We start from the raw sequence: 16,342 nt of genomic DNA, 5'->3' as shown, positions 1-16,342 counted from the left end.
AGTTACTATACCTTATAGTGCATTGGGCAACACTATCGGGCCTTACTGTCGGAATAACAAATACAATAACAAAAGTCCTATATATCAATACTTCTATAATGTAAACAGTTTGGTTACAACTATGCTTTACAGTACTCTGAGTATCTTTTGTTAACTGTCACGTGGCCATAGACTCAACAACGTTCTGCGCTGCGGCTGTAATACTCTAACCCTGGAATATATGAGGTCACATAAACTGTCTAAGAATACAGTAAGCCTATAAATTGATTGAGCAACTTCCACTTCTGTATTTGTCTGAGAGGCATGTTGGTGTAAGTAGCTGAGGGGGCGTACTGGCGCTGAATTGTTGTTTGGAGGCTTCTGGGGTACCTCTTTTTTAAGTTAGCTCTCAATTTAAAAACGCATATATGTATGGCCCAAATATATGGGACTCTCACTGTTTAGAGGTAGGCCCACCCTATTAAAAAAAGCGCTGTGGAGTGGCGGGTGGCTTTAACATACATTTGCAAATGTGTGCAACTAAGACTTTTGCATTTTAACTACAGTAGAAATGGCAGGTCTTTTGCGGGCTATAGCAGTGTGCTAGGGGAATTTTCTGTGTGTTTGTTCCTTTTAAGAATACAGTTCTAGTCCGTAATACCATAACGAACATTAATTTCAAACAATACACCGTAATGAAATGATAGCAAAGTCAAAGAATACCTTTTAATGAAGTCCATCCACAGCAGAGCTAATTAACATAAATGTCTTCACCGGCGAGCCTTTATGTAAGTGTAGACATTAGAACAGGAGAGACAGGAGACCCTTGCAATAATGAGGCTTAGTTTTGGCTGAGTGTCTCTGTGAACAATATTAATGACAGTTTTGTTACTTCGGTACAATTATCAAAAACAGCAAATTACTGTCTTAGGTGTCACACAATGCAGTTTATTGCCAAGGTAGTTAATATTGTGCTTTCATATGTTCTTGCAGGAAGAAGTCAACTGTGATGTTGTTCTTTGACTAGTAATTTCATGTTATGATGGGTTATAGGATGCTTCAGATACCACGGGGTATATTTCCTAAATACAGCTTGAAAAAGTTGAGATGTTACCCATACAACCAATCAGATTCTAGCTGTCATTTTGTAGAATGTGCTAAATAAATAATAACTAGAATCTGGTTGCTATAGGTAACATCTCCACTTTTTCAAACCCGCAGTTTAGTAAATCTAGCCCCAGGTTTCTATCAGAGTGGGCACTGGTGATTAAATCTATAATTCAGGAATACCTGCGGGTCATGCTGTGTGTAGTAGTAAGAGGTTGGGTAATGCTTTTCACTTGTTAAGCCAATGCCTTTGTAAATTTAGCTCACAGCTCTTAAAGTGTAGGATATATTGTGAAGTGAGGGAGAATACAAAGCCAGTTTGATTACACCAGATTACACTGGTGATAACTCCTATCTTTAATGACAGTCTCTCTGTAAGCACTATCATTAAGTCTTTGTATATGCAGTATTCTGGCTGGCAACATACCTCTGCCCTCTGCAGCAGTCTGTCTCTCAGCAACAACACTTTCCTCACTTTTCCTCACAACAGCATAGCAGAAAAACGTTTCTTTTCACAAAATGTCTCCTCAGTACTCACTCACTCTCTGAAACTCCTCAACAGTGTCAGAGGAATATTTACTAAACTGCGGGTTTGAAAAAATAGAGATGTTGCCTATAGCAACTAATCAGATTCTAATTATCATTTATTTATTACATTCTAGAAAATGACAGCAAGAATCTGATTGGTTGCTATAGGCAGCATCTCCACTTTTTCAAATCCGCAGTTTAATAAATATACCCCTCAGTCTCAAAAACCCTGGAACTTTACAGCAGCCTTGGTTTTCCCTGGGTCCTAGAGTCTCTCATGTATCACGCTGTGGCACTGTCCTGTTCCACAGGGTCCTAGTGCCCTGCAGTTTCTTGGTATCACAAGTGCAACTTATTTTTATGCATGAGAAATCAGTACCCTGTCCCAAAGGTTTATTAGCATTGAATGGGAGGAAATAAAGGCATGTTTCATCTATTCTTGATCAGGGCTAGTTAGTGACTCAAAAGGAAGCAACACTAAAAGATGCAGGTGGTGATCACTTTTTTTTCTGAAATTCCTCATCTGATCCAGAAATTCCTTTGAAGTAAGAATAGCTATTAACATTTATTTCTATAGCATCAGCATATTTCAGAGCACAGTAATAAAACAAGACAGGATATTAACTGTACCAAGCAGGATTTTATACATTCATCTTCCGGAAGGAATCAATAATCAGTGGTACAAATGGTCATCAGGGAGCCACAACATCTTACACAAGTTTGACAGCTTTTAATGTAGTCTTTGACATTGCACTTCAGTCTACAGATGAGGCTTCCTGAGTGAGATGTAAGGCTCCTATTTAAATAGAAATGTTATATAGACATTACATAATAGACAAATACAACAAGGTTCTTAGTTGTTTATAAAACAAAATCATGAGCATTACACAATAGAACAATAAGGGTTCCTGAAGCCAGAGTAGGGTATAAGGTCTATTATGTTTGCTTAATTGTTTACTAACACACAGTGGTACTGTTCTTAATAAATAGTGTGTTATAAAAAACAAACATTATCTTTGCTCTATGTTCACCACATTTCACCGCCTGGTTCTTATAAAACACTGTACAGTCATGGCCAAACGTTTTGAAAATGACACAAATATTTTTCACAAAGTCAGCTGGCTCAGTGTTCATGATGGCAATTTGCATATTCTCTAGAATGTCATTTAGAATGATCAGATGAACTGCAATTAATTTCCCTCTTTGCCATGCCAATGAACTTTATCCCAAAAACAACATTTCCACTGCATTTCAACCCTGCCACAAAAGGACCAGCTGACATCAGGTCAGTGATTCTCTCATTAACACAGGTGAGAGTGTTGACCAGGACAAGGCTGGAGATCCCTTTGTCATGCTGATTGAGTTAGAATAACAGACTGGAAGCTTTAAAAGGAGGGTGGTGCTTGAAATCATTGTTCTTTCTCTGTTAACCATGGTTATCAGCAAGGAAACACGTGCAGTCATCATTGCTTTGCACAAAAAGGCAATGATATTGTTGCTAGTAACATTGCACCTAAATCAACCAATTATCTATCCACAGATCATCTCAATCACTGTGTCTGCTCCAGTATCCTGTGGTAACGCTCTGCAGATTATTGCTACTTGTTCTCTGAGTTTCCAGCACATCTATCTACAGATCATCTCAGCCACTGTGTCTACTTCAGTATCCTGTGGTAACGCTGTGCATATTATTATTACCTGTTCTCTGTATCTTCAGTGCCTTGCTCTGCAGACCGTCGCACCTTGTGTGCCATCTCCACTACTTCGTGGTAAAGTCGTGCGGCCCACCGCATTCTGCATCTGTTATCCACTGTGTTCTTTAGCTAATTCTGCCATACCCTACCATACTGCAACCTGAAACCTGTGCAACTGGTGTTAATAAAAACCACTTCATTTCACTACGCTCTCTGTGGTTTTTATTGGCAATCCTGACACACTCTTTGCATAAACTTAATGTAATTGTCAATAAAAGCCTTTGACAGTTATGAAATGCTTATAATTTTACTTCAGTATACCGTACCAACATCTGACAAAAGGGTCTATAAACAGCAAACTTTGTGAAAACCAATACTTGTCATTCTCAAAACTTTTGGCCATGACTGTACTATCCTCCCTTGCCCTGGTGTAGCATTACTACAACTATACCCACCTCATCTCCAACACCATAACCACTATGTAACTGTACGTATACTCATTGCCACCAGGGCAGCGATAGCCCAAGATTAGAAATCACCTCTACCTCCATCCCTCTCAAAAATGATTGTTAGAACACAACGTAACTATGAGATGGAAACTATTGGCATCAGATATACCACTGCTGTTTAAACCCCCCTGATCAAGTGGTTCCCATGGTATGAATACTATTCAGAACATCGGCCCCGTCAAGACCTTTAGTAACTATTTTAGCCTTCTAGAGCTTTATTTTTCTGAAATCCACAAATGTGCCTCTTTGATGTGCTGCATGTCTCTAAATATGTATTCTCCCTTCCCCCTTTGCCTCCCCCCCTTCTCTTCGCCCCCCTATCTATTTCTGGATTATGTTTTTATTTTTATATGGTGTCTTTGTTATATGTCAACAATGTTTGTATACAAATCTCGGATATTATTGATTGTAATTAGTATACATTGTTATGTCTGTTTTACTTTACCTTATAAATACAATAAAAAACTTTTCAAGCTGTCCCGATTTTTTCCCACACTAGCTATAAAAATCACTAAATGTATGAAGGTGCGATTTTGCAAACTCGCCCGAGTTTGAATTCAAAATCACCAGATATAACACACTTCTTTCTATAGGTGAGATTGGCATCACTGTTGCACTGCAGGGCAATATTAAAATAACAGGAGGCACAATGGAAGTTTCAATAAACCACATTTTTTGTTGTAGAGGGGCAAAAATGATTATGAATTTTCTTACAGGGGCAAATTTATTTTAAGAATAAATTAGTGGCCCAAATGTAAGTATAGATTAAATGTAAGTGTTTTTTGTTGGTTTGTTTGCAGTGAGGCAATATGTATATTTTTATGATATGTCAACACTTAACATTTCCTGATGGGGACACCATTAAAAGTACAGAATTGTGGCACTACTAGTGTCAGCATGCACATGAGCACTTGTAGTGTCACAAGTCTGTACTCACTACCTAATTCCAAACTGCCTCTGGAAGAAACATCAGATCAAGAACTGTTCAGTGGGAGCTTCATGGATTGGATTTCCATCACCGAGCAGCCGCAAACTTGCCTCAGATCACCATGCAATGCCAAATGTCAACTGGAGTGGTTTTAAAGCAAATGGGAATATGTTCTCTTGAGTGACAAATCAGGCTTCACCATTGTCACAAACAAGGTAATTGGAAGGCCTTGCCTGCTGGTATTAGCGCTGCTACGCAAGGAGGCGCGGAGTCTATCCACGCCCCAGGTTTTCACCAGGGAACCCCGCAAGGAGTTATGGACTTAGCTGCTGAGACGTGTCGGTCGCGGTTCTCCCAGGTAGCCACCAGCGAGGTCACGTGAACAAACGTAGTGAACAGTCCGAGGTCAAATCCGTGCAGGTAACGAGGTACAGAAGGATGAGGCAGAAGGGTAGTCAGGAAGCCGAAAGTCAGAACCAGGATAAAGTAACAGGAACCAGGGAGAATCCAAAGAATCGTCAAACAGGCAAAGGTCAATCCGGAGGAAGCGGGCAGGATATATATATAGATATATGAATAACAGGGGAGCCTAGAGACAGGTTGGGAGACTAGATACTCTGGCACCCTAGTGATGCCAGAGTCTAGTTTAAATAGAGGCGCCACCCCTGTCATTGGTGGAGTGGAGCTCGGCGGTCAGCTGATCTGACCGCCGACAGGAATTGCTGGCAAGCGTCTCCGTTGCCTAGCAACGAGACACGATGTTCGGGCGCATGCGCCTGGGACTCCTGTGGGGCCGGAAGTGACGTCCCGTTGCCTAGCAACGGGACGAGCGGGGATCAAGAAGGCGTCCGTCCCGGCACCAGGTAAGAGTGCGGGACGGCGCCTGACAACCATCTAACAGTCTGATGGACAAATCTGGGTTGTCAGATGCCAGGAGATTGCTTCCTACCCGAATGATTACTATCAGTTGTAAAGATTGGTGGAGGAGGAATAATGGTCTTGGGCTGTTTTTCATGGTTTGGACTGGGCTGCTTAGTTCCAGTAAAGGGAAATCTTAATTGTCAGCATACAATAACATTCATCATCATCAGTTACTTATATAGCGCCACTAATTCCGCATTCAAGAGAATTATATGCTTCCAAATTTATGCAACAGTTTGGGGAAGGTCCTGTAGTGTTTCAGCACGTCAGTGCCACTTGCAAAAAATAGGGTCCATCAAAAATGGTTTTCCTGAGTTTGGTGTGAATGAAATTGACTGACCTGCAGAGAGCCCTGGCATCAGCCCCATCAATCACCTTTGGGATGACTTAGAAAGCAGACTGAAAACCAGGCCTTATTGCCCCCTCCTCACTAATGGTCTTGTGTCTGAATGGAATTCGCCAAAGCCATGTTCCAAAATCTAGTGGAAATCCATCCCAGAAAAGTGAAGGCTGTTATAGCAGCAAATGGGGACTAACTACATATTAATACCCATGGTTTTGAAATTAGATGTTTAAGAAGCACATATGGATATAATGTTTAGGTGTCCACATACTTTTTGCCACGTGGTCAATATCCATGTCCACAATGTTATCTGAAAGAGATGAGTTAAGCACTTCTGCAATTAATTTTTTTTGACACTTTCAATCATTGCAAATTAACTTGTGTTGAGATGTCCCCGAAGCCGGTGCCTGTGAAGAGGGCGAAGATCCCGACTGTCGCTGTGCCCCTGGAGGAGCTAAAGACTCCCCTGATGGCGGTGCCCAGCAAGAGGGTGAAGAAAGAAGAAAGAACTTACTTACCCGTCCGGCGATCCAGCAGCGGTAAGTATTCATTCTTTTATGCAGGTTCTGGCAGCGGAGGACGGATGAGCCAATCAGGGCTCATCTTTCCCCACTGGCCAAACAGCGGCCGGATACGCGAGCCAATCGCGGCTCGCGCCCGGCCGTTTAAAAGATTGGCGCCGACGCGAGCCAATCAGCGCTCGCGCCGGCTAATGACGTCACGCCGGCGACTATTTTGAGAGGAGAGAGTCGGCGGTGGAGAGAGAAGGACGTCGTAGGACGTCCGGAGCGGCGGAAGAAGATAAGCAGCGGAGATCGTCGGCGGGGAGCCCTTGTAAGGGCTGAGAGCGCCCCCGCCAAGCAGCCCTCAACAGCGCCGAACAGGAGAACAGGCGCCGTCGGCTGGAGGGTCTGGAAGACGCGGAGAAAGAAGGCAGAAGACGGCATGGCAAGTTGAGATACCTGCGCAGAGCAGGTAAGTAGCCTTAACGTTAAGTCGGGCACTAGGCCCGTGGCCACGGTCGGGCATAAGGCCCGTGCAGCATGTAATAGGGGCACAAGGCCCAGGGAATTGGGCACTAGGCCCCGATAAAGTAGTGGGCCAGTAGGCCACAAGTCTATAAAGGGCACAAGACCCTGTTAGTTAGTTAGGCAGGGAGGGTGAGGGCCCCAGGTGCAAGGGCACAAGGCCCTTAGTCAGGTAGTGGCCTAGAGAGGCATGTTGGTGACAGTAGCTGAGAGGGAGTGCTGACATTGGATTGCTATTTGGAGGCTTCTGGGGTACCTCTTTGGTAAGTTAGCTCTCAATTTTAAAACATATGTATGGCCCAAATATATGGGACTCTCATTGTTTAGAGTTAGGACCACCTTTTTAGCAAAAGCGCCGTTGAGTGGCGGGTGGCTTTAACACACATTTGCAAATGTGTGCAACTAAGACTTTTGCATTTTTATCTACAGTAGAAATGGCAGATCTGTTGCTGGTTATAGGAGTGTGCTGGGGGATCTCTCTGTGTGTTTGTTCCTTTCAGGATAACCCCACCCTTTCAAGCACCTGCTATAGCCTATAAATTGATTGAGCAACTTCCACTTCTTTATTTGTCTGAGAGGCATGTTGGTGACATTAGCTGAGGGGGAGTGCTGACATTGGATTGCTATTTGGAGGCTTCTGGGGTACCTCTTTGGTAAGTTAGCTCTCAATTTAAAAACATATGTATGGCCCAAATATATGGGACTCTCATTGTTTAGAGTTAGGACCACCCTATTAGCAAAAGCGCCGTGGAGTGGCGGGTGGCTTTAACATACATTTGCAAATGTGTGCAACTAAGACTTTTGCATTTTTATCTACAGTAGAAATGGCAGATCTGTTGCTGGTTATAGCAGTGTGCTGGGGGATCTCTCTGTGTGTTTGTTCCTTTCAGGATAACCCCACCATTTCAAGCACCTGCTATAGCCTATAAATTGATTGAGCAACTTCCACTTCTTTATTTATAATAAATCTAAACGAACCAATTATCAATGGACATCATCAACCTTTAAAGGTTGTTCATATTTGCACATTTCTTGAACCAAGGGGAACCGGGGTCCAACTTTAAACCACTCAGGGGTATTACTTGTCTGACTGTCTTTTTCTTTACCTAAACATTGCCAACTGTTTTTTTAATTAATTTGTAGCAAAACTGCTACCAAAACAACACAATAACAGTTCCAAATACAACAAGACAAATTATAAGAACAAGGGGCCCGATTCATTAAAGATCTTAAATGAAGAGGTATCTTATTTCAGTCTCCTGGACAAAACCATGTTACAATGCAAGGGGTGTAAACTAGTTTTCTGTTATGCACATAAGTTAAATACTGACTGCTTTTTCATGTAGCACACAAATATCAAATTTCATTGTACAAATAAGCTATCAAGTATTTGTGTGCTACATGAAAAAACAGTCAGTATTTAATCTTAATGAATCAGGCCCAATGTCAGTAATACAAATTATAAGATCATTGTCTGTGTCTCACATTAAAGGAATCCTGTTTCACAGCACAAGTGTCCCAAGCAGGACTTAACTGAGTTAAAGAAATTTGAATAATGGAAGGAAGTAATAAACAGAATTGCACACTGCCTAACTAAATATAAGACTGATGTCTAGGGAATTAATATACAGTAGCAGCCAGGATTCAAAAGACCAACCGTAGTCTTAACAATAAGTCAGAAAAACACAGATTCCAGCGCTCACATATACATCTAATTGTATATGTGTATGCTTCCTATCATGGGGATATGGAGTAACTTTGTGTCAAATGTCTAAATGGGTCTGGCCATTCAGTTGTGATGTCTTCACAATTTGTAATGAATTGCCAACCAGGCTATCCTACACATATACACAATAAATATGCAATTGATGATATAATAATATGATAATAGATTTGCAGAGTGAATTCCTTCACTATGGTAAAATAAAGATGTACAACCGGGATTGACTCCCAGGTACTTGCGTGAGAATGCCCAATAAAATGTCCTCCTGGATCCAGTAATAAGAAAACCGAAATCGATGGGTAGGGGAGCAGAGTAGTTCATGATAGAGATGAATATATATGCTCACTTCCAACACTGGCTCCTCTGTGCAGGCCAGTGTCATGTGTACATCCTAGCTACAGTATGTGCACTGTATGTGGAATTTAACAATGCATATACAATAAATATGAATATTTGAATATGAATATTTTGGTGAAAGTGCTGAATAATGCTGGGAACTGCTTGAGTAACTCAGACTTAAGGCAGTGAGAAAATGTTGAATAAAAATGTATTCCTTGCTACCACGTATTAGTAGCATTATCACATAAATGAAATGACTCAGACTGTCATGGGCACTAGGAGTTCTACCCAGGATTCACCAGATGATAATGCTTTCCAGAGGGGCGGGGTTTACACAGCGATCCTCTGGGCAGTAGGGTGAATAGTAGGAACGTTATACAACAGCAGGTGGAGAGAGAATGTCAATGGAGTAGATAGGAGTCAGCGACTCGCAGCTATAATGGTAGGAAAGTCAGCGACTTGCAACTATAGTGCAGAGGCAGGTATCAACCAAGAAGAGCCGGGCGGACGTGAATAGGTGAAGGAAGGTAACGGGAGAGTCAGTGGTCTGCGGATAGCAAGTTGTACCACTGCTGTGATGAGAAGACTTGTCCAGGTGCAGGTAGGTAGCGGGAGAGTCAGTGGTCTGCGGATAGCAATTTGTACCACTGCTGTGATGAGAAGACTTGTCCAGTGGCAGGTAGGTAGCGGGAGAGTCAGTGGTCTGCGGATAGCAAGTTGCACCACTGCTGTGATGGGAAGACTTGTCCAGGTGCAGGTAGGTAGCGGGGAAGTCAGTGGTCTGCGGATAGCAAGTTGTACCACTGCAGTGATGGGAAGACTTGTCCAGGTGCAGGTAGGTAGCGGAGGAGTCAGTGGTCTGCGGATAGCAAGTTGTACCACTGCTGTGATGAGAAGACTTGTCCAGGTGCAGGTAGGTAGCGGAGGAGTCAGTGGTCTGCGGAAAGCAAGTTGTAACACTGCTGTGATGGAAGACTTGTCTAGGTGCAGGTAGGTAGCGGGGAAGTCAGTGGTCTGCGGATAGCAAGTTGTACCACTGCGAGGAGGTGAGGACTTGTCCAGGTGCGGATAAGTAGAGTAATAGTAATAGTCTATGGCTGTATGTATACAGCTGGAGAGCAGAGAAGCTTGTCCAAACAGATATGCAGGGTAACAGCTAATAGTCTATAGCGGGTATGTATACCGCTGCTGAGTAGAGAGGCTTGTCCAAAGCAGATATGCAGGATAACAGCTAATAGTCTATAGCGGGTATGTATACCGCTGCTGAGTAGAGAAACTTGTCCAAGGCAGATATGCAGGATAACAGCTAATAGTCAATAACAAGTATGCATACCGCCGTTGAGTAGAGAGGCTTGTCCCGGTGCAGACACAGCAGGAGAGCTGGGAGGCTGTAATGGGTATGGGAACCGCCGGTGAGTAGAGCAGGTAATCCAGCAGGAAGCAGAAGACACAAGCAGGAGAGCTAGGAGTCTGTAGCGGGTATGGGAACCGCCGATGAGCAGAGTAGATAATCCAGCAGGAAACAAGACACGAGTATGACACAGGGAACACCTTCAGAGACTCACAGGGAGTGAGAATCAAGATCAGGCAACGATACAAAGGCCACAGGTGCCTTAAATAGGGAGAGGTGATTGATCCACCAATTAAGTTAAAAGCAAGGTCATAAGAGTTCAGGGATCCTGCACATGCGCAGTCCTATCAAGATGGTGGACGCCCGCGGCTCAGGACAGGCGCCGGCAGGAAGGAGAGAGAACCATGCACAAGAGCAGAGGCACTCACGGTCCGGTGAGTGACACAGACAAGGTCAGGAATCACATGAGATGCTCATGGAAACAGCATTTGTTAATTTATTGGTCAGCATAAACTAGCAGGAATTAATGATGAAACACACCCTTAAATCCAATCCAAATAGTTAGAGTAGCAAGTAACTTGCACTTGTGAACACTTATGCCTGGAAAGGCGGAATGGGCACAAAAGCCAAGTAAAGGTGTGCACATGGAAGTGTAGCATGCCCCCTTGAGATGCTGCTTAGTTAATCTTGGCCACATGTCCAGACGTGCCTCTTAAGAGGAGTATCTGTGACGGGTCCCAAAGGCCTGCTGCAAAGATACGTGGTGATTATAATGATGATGACACCATCAACACGTAGCTTTGCTGTTAAAATAAGTATATTAATAAATCTACATGTCTACCTCCCCCTAAAAGAAAACCCAACACCAGTGCAATAGCAGGCTGGTTACTGTTAAAACAGCATGACTACCCCTGCAAAAGTGGTAGCCAGCCCCAAGATGGCTTTATTTCCCCATGGATTACTTCTGGATGTAAGAAAAAACGTTCCCATTGGAGTTAGAAGCATAACTAAGAGGTAAAAAAGGGGTTTGAGGGAGTTTTGTGGGTTAAAAAAGTATAACCAATTTTACATTAGGCCTTATATGTTAAAGTGTACAGAATTAGAGCACTGCCCAAACAAATAAAGTTTTGTTACAGTGGAAAAACCATCCAGGCGCTAGAGCTATAAACCTTATAATAAAAGCATTGACTGGGGATCATTGCTTTAGATGCCATCTCATTAGATACAGTGGACCTTAAGACTTTGAAGAGTCGTGACTAAAGAGCAATACATCTGAAGTCAGGTGGACTACTAAACACCTACCTATGTGTATAAGCCCTTAAAAAACAAGTTTCACATAGTACACAAAATAGGTTATGCACCCAAAAAGACCCGGCCCACTATGGCAACCAGAACTATAGGACAAGTCCTGGGAAATTGAAGAGCAAAAACTTATGCATGAACAAAACCAAACACACTTAAATATATTTAAATAACATCGCTAGAAGATAAGTTTTGCATGCTGTTGCTCCTAGTGGTGGATTCAGGGGGAGGGGGAGGCATCAGGGCAACCCCATAGCCCCCCCCCCTCCCCCGTAGCCGGGGCATGCTCACTGCGGCTGCACACTATGTGCAGGTCAGTGTCACTGTCAGAACAGGCAGACAGACAGAGAACCCTGCCCGGCCTCTAGAAGTTAAAAAATGGGGCATGGCCTAGATAGCTTCCCCTAAAAATACAATCTAGATCTGCCCCTGGTTGCACCGGTAATAAAATTATAACAAAATATTAAATTTGTAGAGACGGAGGGCATCGAATTTCTTAAAAAGAAATATGTGGTCAAACTTTTCATCAAGTGAAAACATATTAATTGGAGTAGGAAATGAAAGACTTGTGATTCTTTGTTATCTATGTCACCACCACAATCTACTAGGGGGAAAAGTGGGGAGCTAATACAGTAGGGATTGCAAAAATGAAACCTAAATGATTTACAATATCTTTCGAAAGTACAGACATGCTGTCGTGATCACTCAAAATAGACCACTTTGCCCACTAGCTTTAGAAAGTAATTTAATGCAAGTGTTTGCGGTAATCACAGTTTCTCATTTCTTTTCCACTGAATATGTCATGACGAAACATCTTGTGCTTGAGGAGAATAGTTCTTAAGCTTTACATTTGTGCAGACTCATGTCTTGGAGTAGGCTGTACAAGTTGCAGTACATCCAGAACACCAGGGACTCTTAAGCTTTTTTTGTTCATAGCTCCAGTCATGTCTGTGATTCAATTTAGCAACCCTTTGTTCAGATTTTAATAATATATTTGCTTTTAACTACATTTTTTTAAGAAGCATTTAAGTAACTTGCTCACTCTGTAGCGGAGCAGTATTGTGGTACCATGAGTGCCAGAACGCTAGTGAGCACCAATCTAATGTCTCTAAAAAGATTTAAAACCCAATGTTGAGTTGAAAAAAAGTTAGGAGAGCTGAAAGGACTAAATCAAATACTACCTTCTAATAAAGTACATTACTGAAAATTAGAGATGGTCACTGACCCCCGTGTTTTGGTTTTGGATTCGGTTTTGGATCTGGATTACCGTCGTGTTTTGGTTTTGGTTTTGGTTTTGCAAAACTGCCATTGCGTGTTTTGGTTTTGGTTTTGGTTTTGTTTGGTTTTGTTTTGCTATTTTTTTGGAAAATCCATGTTTTTGGGCCTAAATTAACCCAATTTAGTGCTCCAACTGTTTTAGAGACAAGTAATCTAATTGTTGAGGTAATAAATCATCCAAAAAAACAGTTTAATTCTACGTTGGTAGGCCTATTCTACACACAAAACAGATTGTCTTCCTCTCCATCTATGCATATTGGCAATGCAGCCATCGTCTTTGAATGTATATTACACCCTACACTTATAGTTAAATATGTAAAGAAATGGAAAAAGCCAGTTTGGTTTCTGTCTCTCAAGGCCCCCCTCCACTTGTATAAAATACCAAAAAATTCAGCCATTATAGACTGTACAATATTAATTGACATGGAGAAAGCCAGTTTGGTTTCTGTCTCTCTAGGCCCCCCTCCACTTGTATAAAATACTAAAAAATTCAGCCATTATAGACTGTACAATATTAATTGACATGGAGAAAGACAGTTTGGTTTCTGTCTCTCTAGGCCCCCCTTCAGTTGTATAAAATACTAAAAAATCCAGCCGTTATAGACTGTACAATATTAATTGACATGGAGAAAGCCAGTTTGGTTTCTGTCTCTCTAGGCCCCCCTCCACTTGTATAAAATACTAATAAATTCAGCCGTTATATACTGTACAATATAAATTGAAATGGACAAAGGCAGTTTGGTATCTGTCTGCATCAGATCCTCTCTCCACTAGGAGTAAAATAGAAAACTATTCAGCCGTTATATAATCTAGAATATAAAAAGAAATTGAGAAAGGCAATTTGGTATCTGTCTGCATCATAATCATCAACATCATCATTAGCGCCCTCGTCGCCTACACAAATCTCCCCCTCATCCTCTTCTAATTCCAAAGTGGCATCCTCAATTTGGGTATCACCGGCTACACTCGGGCTATTAAGGCACACATCAGCAGAATGCTCACGATTAGACATCCCACTGTTGGATGGACTCTCCACAGGGATTGTTGTCATTTGTGAATCAGAGCAAATATTCTCCTGTAATGCTTCACTGTTATCTTGCAACTCGGCTTTGACGCGTAACAGTAGTTGTGCACCAATTGTAGGCTGGGTAACTTTTTGGGATCTGCCACTAATAGCCAAAGGTGAAGGCCTCATTCTCTCTTTGCCACTGCGTGTGTAGAATGGCATGCTTGCAATTTTTTTTTTATCGTCACTTAACTTTTGCTCAGTTACACTTCTTTTTCGCTTCAATACAGTAAATTTTTTTTTGTTTTTTGTTTTTTGCACTAATTTGAAAACACTCTGTTGTTTGACATCGCCTTGGCCAGATGACGTACTGGGAACACTAACATCAGGACTGGTGACAGAACCTGGTTGCTCATTCAGATCATATGTGGACTGCTTTGAATCCATTCTGAGCGCAAACCACTGGGGAGTGCTAAAAATTATTTAGTAGATACTGCTGACAGATATGACTTTTGACAGCCAGAAATATTAAAGCACAATTAGGGAGGACACCCCAAAAGCACTGAGGAGTGCTAAAAATTATTTAGTAGATACTGCTGACAGTTATGACTTTTGACAGCCAGAAATATTAATGCACAATTAGGGAGGACACCCCAAAAGCACTGATGAGTGCTAAAAATTATTTAGTAGATACTGCTGACAGATATGACTTTTGACAGCCAGAAATATTAATGCACAATTAGGGAGGACACCCCAAAAGCACTGAGGAGTGCTTAAAATTATTTAGTAGATACTGCTGACAGATATGACTTTTGACAGCCAGAAATATTAATGCACAATTAGGGAGGACACCCCAAAAGCACTGAGGAGTGCTAAAAATTATTTAGTAGATACTGCTGACAGATATGACTTTTGACAGCCAGAAATATTAATGCACAATTAGGGAGGACACCCCAAAAGCACTGAGGAGTGCTAAAAATTATTTAGTAGATACTGCTGACAGATATGACTTTTGACAGCCAGAAATATTAATGCACAATTAGGGAGGACACCCCAAAAGCACTGAGGAGTGCTAAAAATTATTTAGTAGATACTGCTGACAGATATGACATTTGACAGCCAGAAATATTAATGCACAATTAGGGAGGACACCCCAAAAGCACTGAGGAGTGCTAAAAATTATTTAGTAGATACTGCTGACAGATATGACTTTTGACAGCCAGAAATATTTATGCACAATTATGGGGGACACCCCAAAAGCGCTGGGGAGTGCCAAATATGAAGAAAAAATAATAAACCTCTATCCTCCTCTCTGCACTAGCGATTTTGGTTAGAGCAATTGCAAGAACAATATTGTATTCTCTGTCCCTGCTCTAATTAGCCTATGACTACACCCTGCTCTCTCCCTCTGTCAAATGGCGATGGATTGCTGTGGAGGCGTGTATTTATAAAGTTGAAGTATGGCGAGAACCGAGCCCCGAGATCCGACGACGTCACAATGACGTTCGGCCTCGATTTGGATTCGGAATGGGCGGGAGAGTACCGAGCTGCTCAGCTCGGCACTCGGATACCCAAAGTTCGGGTGGGTTCGGTTCTCGGAGAACCGGACCCGCCCATCTCTACTGAAAATGTACCTATGCCTTACGGATGCTAATGGCTGTCAATGTGTCCTTGGATGTTCCATCTGCCCTGGAATGGACCATCACTTGTCTCTGGTGTTTCTTATTATTAAATTTCACTTCTTTGACACAATAAGATCAAGTATGAAAATGGGGGCAAAGAAAAATGTAGATGGCCCACACCAACTTTTCACCAGTTTTACAAAACAGCTCCCAATGCTAAACCCCTGTTGTTAAAAGTTCACATTATATTAGGTAACCAGCTCAGAGATTTCAGAATGCACGGTGTATAACTTTCCTACTTCTACTTCTGCAACAGCATCTCTTTTCTGAAACCATTTAATCAATAACATGTGTAAGTGCTGCCTTTACTCTGAATGTAAGGATTTCCTTAGTATCAAATGAGAACACAGATCTCTAGGAATCCTCATAAGATGACTATAATCAGTCAGTGTGCTGGAAGAATACAACCAATGCCAACCATTTAAATTGAATGAATTTTTTTTCAATTTAGTCATATTTCATTAAACAAACTAGACCACATAAAACATTACATAGACATCACATAAAATCTGATCCAAAGATGGCAAACAGAATTTCTAGTCAATCGATAATTCCACTGGTGTTTCCATCAGATCATCAGCCAACCTAGGTAGATGGAAGAGCACAATAAGATCCAGACACTTG

The sequence above is a fragment of the Mixophyes fleayi genome, chromosome 4, assembly GCF_038048845.1.
Source record: "Mixophyes fleayi isolate aMixFle1 chromosome 4, aMixFle1.hap1, whole genome shotgun sequence".
Lineage (NCBI taxonomy): Eukaryota > Metazoa > Chordata > Amphibia > Anura > Limnodynastidae > Mixophyes > Mixophyes fleayi.
Note: the sequence above shows the minus strand (reverse complement) of the source record.